This window comes from Mus caroli, chromosome 1 (assembly GCF_900094665.2).
Source record: "Mus caroli chromosome 1, CAROLI_EIJ_v1.1, whole genome shotgun sequence".
Classification (NCBI taxonomy): domain Eukaryota; kingdom Metazoa; phylum Chordata; class Mammalia; order Rodentia; family Muridae; genus Mus; species Mus caroli.
The window spans coordinates 180,467,327-180,472,862 of NC_034570.1; positions in this window are offsets into that span (position 1 = coordinate 180,467,327).

Below are 5,536 nucleotides of genomic sequence, written 5' to 3' on the forward strand. Positions count from 1 at the left end.
AAGTCCTGAAGGGACGAGAGGGCCAACAGGAAAAATGATGAGACAGGAGCCTGAGCTCATTGTAGAAGGGAAACAAGGGAAAACTCTTCCCATCCCTCCTCTCCCTGGATACCCAGAATTCACCACTCCAACCCGTCATATGCTAGAACACCCAAACAAGAAGACAGCGGGCCCAAAGGTCAGAGCAGAGTTGGAGGGGCAGTGGGAAAAGCTGGAGAAACAAAAGAAGCCAATGTATATGGGGGTAGGGATTGCTTCTTAATATAGTTTTTCAGTGTTTACACGTTTAAATATTTCTGTAGATTAAAATATTTTAAAATGTATTTTTGATCATCCTCTATCTATTCTCAGCCAGACTTCACATCGATTCTAGCTTTTTCTAACAGGTCCAATCCAGACTCATTAGGGAGGAACAGATCTCTGGGTTTCTTGGGAAGACGTCGCTTGGAGGAGCCACGTGCACAAGCAACAGCACACGTGCGTGAGTTCCAGGAGCTGGGGAGGCACGCAGGCCCATAGGCACATCCCTCAGCTTTGTGGAACTCGGAGCTCACAACCTGAGAAAATCGGGTTCTGCCTCCCCTCATTTTTCCTAGGTCTCTCCAGGGCCGTTGGTATCTTCTGCATCTAAACGGGCTGTACCAACAGCCACACCAATCCCTGTGTGGTAGGAATGGCAAAGGTTCTAGTCAGGGCCTAATGTAGGTATCTGCTTCTCTGGAAAGTCAAGGGGGTGTCTGTTATCTCTGGGGACTTAGGGGCACAGTGGCATAGTGTCTGGTTCTGTTACAAACCGAGGTATGATAGCTGCGACCCAGCTCCGAGCCAGCCCAACCTCCTCCTCGGACCCTTCTATCCCTAAGCTCTACAGAAACCCACCTTGCAAGGAGACACAAACAGGACATATTACTAACTAGAGAGCCAACCCTCGTGTCCTACACCCAGAAAAGCACAGCTCCCCTGAAGCTTCCTGGAAGGCAGTAACAAGGGCTCTGTTGTAAATGCGCCTGGATTTTCATTCTTCCACCATTGCTTTTGGGTATTTGACTGTGAGGAAACCACCCCACCCCTCATTATGTCTCTTCCTCTGATTCAACCTCTCTGGGCCTCAGTTTCCTCATCTGTGAAAGGGACACAGGAGTGGCTGGCAGGAGTGGGAAATGACCGTACAAATGGGTCGCCCATCTGTGTGTCCTGACAGGAAGATGAATTCAGGAGCCGGCAAACACCTGCAGGTTCAGTCTGTCTTTGGATTAAGCACAGGGTAAGTACCTGTAGAGTGATCTCAAACTCTGATCCAGAGGAAGGTCCCAGTCATTCACTTCTCTACAACCTGCTCTCTCAGGGCAGTCCGGAACGCACCGATTCCTCAACATAAAACGAGATTTTCTCTCACCTCCCCTCCTGCTTAGGGCCCAGCTCTGTTTAACCTGGGCAGTCAACTTCTGCAGAGGAAAGAGACAAAAAAACCAATTAATTAAAATTAAGCAATCTCACAGGACCAGAGAGTTCTCGACTACACCCCCACCTTCCTGTTATTTCAACTAATCTCTCCGCTGAACCTGGTGGTCCCCAAGTAACCTGATGCCTGTGCCTCTTTGGCCAGTCTGTCATTGGAAAACTAACAGTGCCCAGGCCCAAGCAGAATTTTTTGCTAAAAATACCCTGCATTCCTGAGCGACAACAGTTCTCTCTTCAAACTCAGAGACAGTCAGGTTAAAAACAGCAGCCGGCAGCTTTAGATGGCACGAGCAACAAAGATAGAGGGGCCTGCGACCAGCATGTCACTCTGAGCCATCTGCCATCTTGGCCCATCCTGGATTCCCTCTTCCCAGAGGCAATGGCCGTCTCAATGGCACACGAAGCTGGACTTCTCGGCAGGGCCGGTGGGCTCTGCAACGACTTGGACTGGAAGATGAGAATGGCCCGGAAGGAGGCGGCAAAGACCGGCTCCCTCAACTACCCACTGGCCCATGTGCTGTCTGGCTCGATGTGCAAACGTCTTTCTAGTGGAAGTGTCAGGAGCAAGGGGATGTTGAAAGCCCTGTTGCAATCAGGCAGGCCAGGAGCTGACACAAGCTGAAGCCATTTTCATGAAACATTGACTCCTGAAGCAAGACCATACAGACAGAGTTAAAGAAAAGCTGGGCTCAGTCTCTTGTCTCCCTGGAAGAAGCCAAACATCCACTCACTTTTTTTCCTTTCCTGAGAGCCAACCTTACGCCCTCAAGCACCTTAGTCCGGTCCTCACCACACCTGAGAACCATCTGCTTGCATAGACCCACAGCCTGTCCCCAGACATACATACATATACCCCCACACACATGCACACACATACATATGTGCACACACATACACACACATGCATGCACATACACATGCACACAATCACCCATTGTGGAAAGCTCCTTGAAGGCAAGGACTGTGTCTTGTGAATTGCATGACATGTTCCTTGAGATACAACCTAGGGCTTCCTATGTGGCCTATCCTTAACCCTGTGCCCAGGGTATCTGGAGTGGCAAGGGCAACCTTTGCACGTGTGGCACCTCTGCAAACTTGTAGATGAAGGGTTCCCTTCACTTGAGCCTCTTCTGTCCGTGCCCCAGGCTCATCCAGTCTGTGTCCATGGACCACACATGCCTCAGAGAAGCTGTCAGTGCTGTCCATCACACTTGTAGACCACAGCACCACCACAGTGTCGAGGGCTGGACGCACCTTGTAGGCTCCCCTTTAGCCATGCGTACCCCCTTCCAGCCAGGGTTGTTTGCTAAGTTCTTGTGCATTAGTCCGCAAACCTGCCTATTGATTCTGGTGTGTATTGATTCAACAGAGCAGTGAGATCTCACGGGGATTGTTCATTTAATTACAACCTCAATTTATCTTTTATTAGATTACAAATATTGGGTCTTATGATGGCATTTTTCACACAAAATTTGTTTTTGTTGTTCCTCACCCTGCTGTTTCTCTCCCTCTTCCCACTGCCTCTCACCCTCCTCCCAACCTTTTTTCATGTTGTGTGTCCTCCTTGCCCCAACTTCCTTAGCACCTTCCATTTCTCCCCCATGGTATCACTCTAGTTTCATATCCTTTACCCATTTTCTTATTGGTTTCTGAAAAACTGAGATTATTCATATACACAGACATTAAGAGAAGTAAGTGAGAGGCTTGGAGACAGCTTGATAGGAAAAGTGTGAGGTCCTGAGTTCAAATCTTCAGAAACCACATAAAGGCTGGATGCAGTAGCACATGGCTGTAACCCCAGAGCTCTTATGGAAAGGTGGGAGTCAGGGGCAGGAGAATCCCCAAAAGATGTCAGGCCAGCTAGGACAGTGCAGGCAAAGGTGTCTCACACACACATATACACCCACACACATGCACACATATACATGCACACATGAACACATATACATGCACACATGTACACATATGCATGCACACATGCATACCCATGTGCACATGCACACACATGCATGCAAATATACACATACACATGTACACAAGCTGACATACCAACACATACACACATACATACACATGCATATACATGCTCACACACACACTTACACACTATACATGCACACATGCACACACACACAGTAAGTGAAATTAGAGTGAAGAGGGGACGTAAAGAAGGACAACAGAAGACAATAAGCGTGACTAGTGCACAGTACAGTATACCTTCAGAAATAGACAGCTGTCTGAAGCTGGGGACCCATGGATAGCACAGCAGGAATGATCACAATTTGAAATACCCAAAAGACACTCTGTGAATAAGGTGAGTCCTTTAAACCCAGACTTAAAAACATGCACTTCTTCACATGACCCAAAGGGGTCTAGGCATCTCTGCAAACTGCCTACCGGTGACAGCACAGACCAAAGCATGTGTCCTTCAAACATAAAGAGGGAGGGTTCTAGACTTCTGTGTGGAAAGTGATAGTTACTGCATCTCAGAGAATAAGAAACCAAAAGCAAAACCTGGTGTAAGATTCTCTGTACCCCATGGTTTCTGTCAATGTAGTCAGCCTGATGCTCCACCAGCCTTGAAATCTGTGGTTGTGCATGTGCGTGTGTGTGTGTGTGTGTGTGTGTGTGTGTATGCAGGTGTCTATGTATGTGTATTGGATGTATTTGAATGTGGGTATGGGTTGGTGTGTGTACCCATGTATGTATGTATGTGTGTGCCCATGTGTGCATATATGTGTGTGCCATGCATGAATATACTCCTGACTCCTGAGCTTACCCTTCATTACACTCAGGACAGACAGACATCCTTTTCGGTGAAATGAAATTGGTAAACACCAGTTGCCCTATAAAGAAATTTAGATACACTCTGAGTGTGACGCGGCTGTTTCTTAAGCTACACTGATCGCAGGACACTGAGCAGTATGAGTCAGGGACTGACAGGGCCCTGGGTGTTTAGAACAGTTGATCACAGAAACCAAAACGAGAAAAACAAGTTGCAGAAAGCCAGAGAGAGGGCAGTCTTCTGCCACATGGAAACTGGTTTCAGAGTGGAATCACTAGGTCATGGCTGTGCAGGCATCCTACACAGCAGAGCAGGGGTGGAGGGCCTGAGGTGGGTGATTCTCAACTATGTAAGAGCATCGTCATCTTCTCGCTCGCAGACATAGTCCTCCCCTAAGCAAAGGCTTTGCAGGTTGATTTGTCCTAAAGACTCTTCATCTTAAAGATTTCAAAATGGTTTTGTGAAAGTTTCTGTAAATGAGAGGTGAAGATGGAGCAGTTGCATGGAAAAGCCTCACACCCAGCCTGAGATGAAGGCTTTCCCAAGTCAACCATAGCAAGGCTGCCTTTCTCTGTCTATGCATACAGTTGTGGATTCGTAAATGCCTCTCTCCAACTCTCAGATGTGACCTCACAGACAGGCCTACATCTTAACTCTCTTGTTCCCTAGTATCTAGCCCAGGGACAGGCACAGGCCATCCATAAACATCCACAGGAGAAACAGAAAGATGCCTTGGAGTGGCATCTGTGTAAGGAGGGGAAAGGACCTGGGCGTGGCAATCCTCAAGATAAGATGTTCTTCAAGCTGTGCCATGACCTAAGAACTCAGAAGGGTGAAGAATAGTGAAGACAGTCAATCAATGTCCAGTTGACCACCCAGGGTCATGCCCTCGGTGCCACAGCAAGGTAGTAGGTACCAGGATGAGTTTGTTACATTCTGTGCTGTCTGTGGAGAAAAAAATAGAAATGGAAAACTCACCCCCCATCCTCAGAGACAGCGAAGCCTGAGGAGAAGACAGGCTACCCACAGTAAAGACTGTGGCCATGCTTAGATCCTGGCACTGTGCCCACCTTCTACCTACAGTCTCTCATTTGATTCTCTCAGCATCCGTAAATGGTAACAGCATCTCCATTTTGTGGGTGAAGCACAATAGAACAAAGACTCAGAGAGCACTCTCTCAACCTTAGAGGACAGAGAGCACTCTCTCAACCTTAGAGGACAGAGAGCATTCTCTCAGTATAGAGGACAGAGAGCACTCTCTCAGTATAGAGGACAGGGAGCACTCTCTCA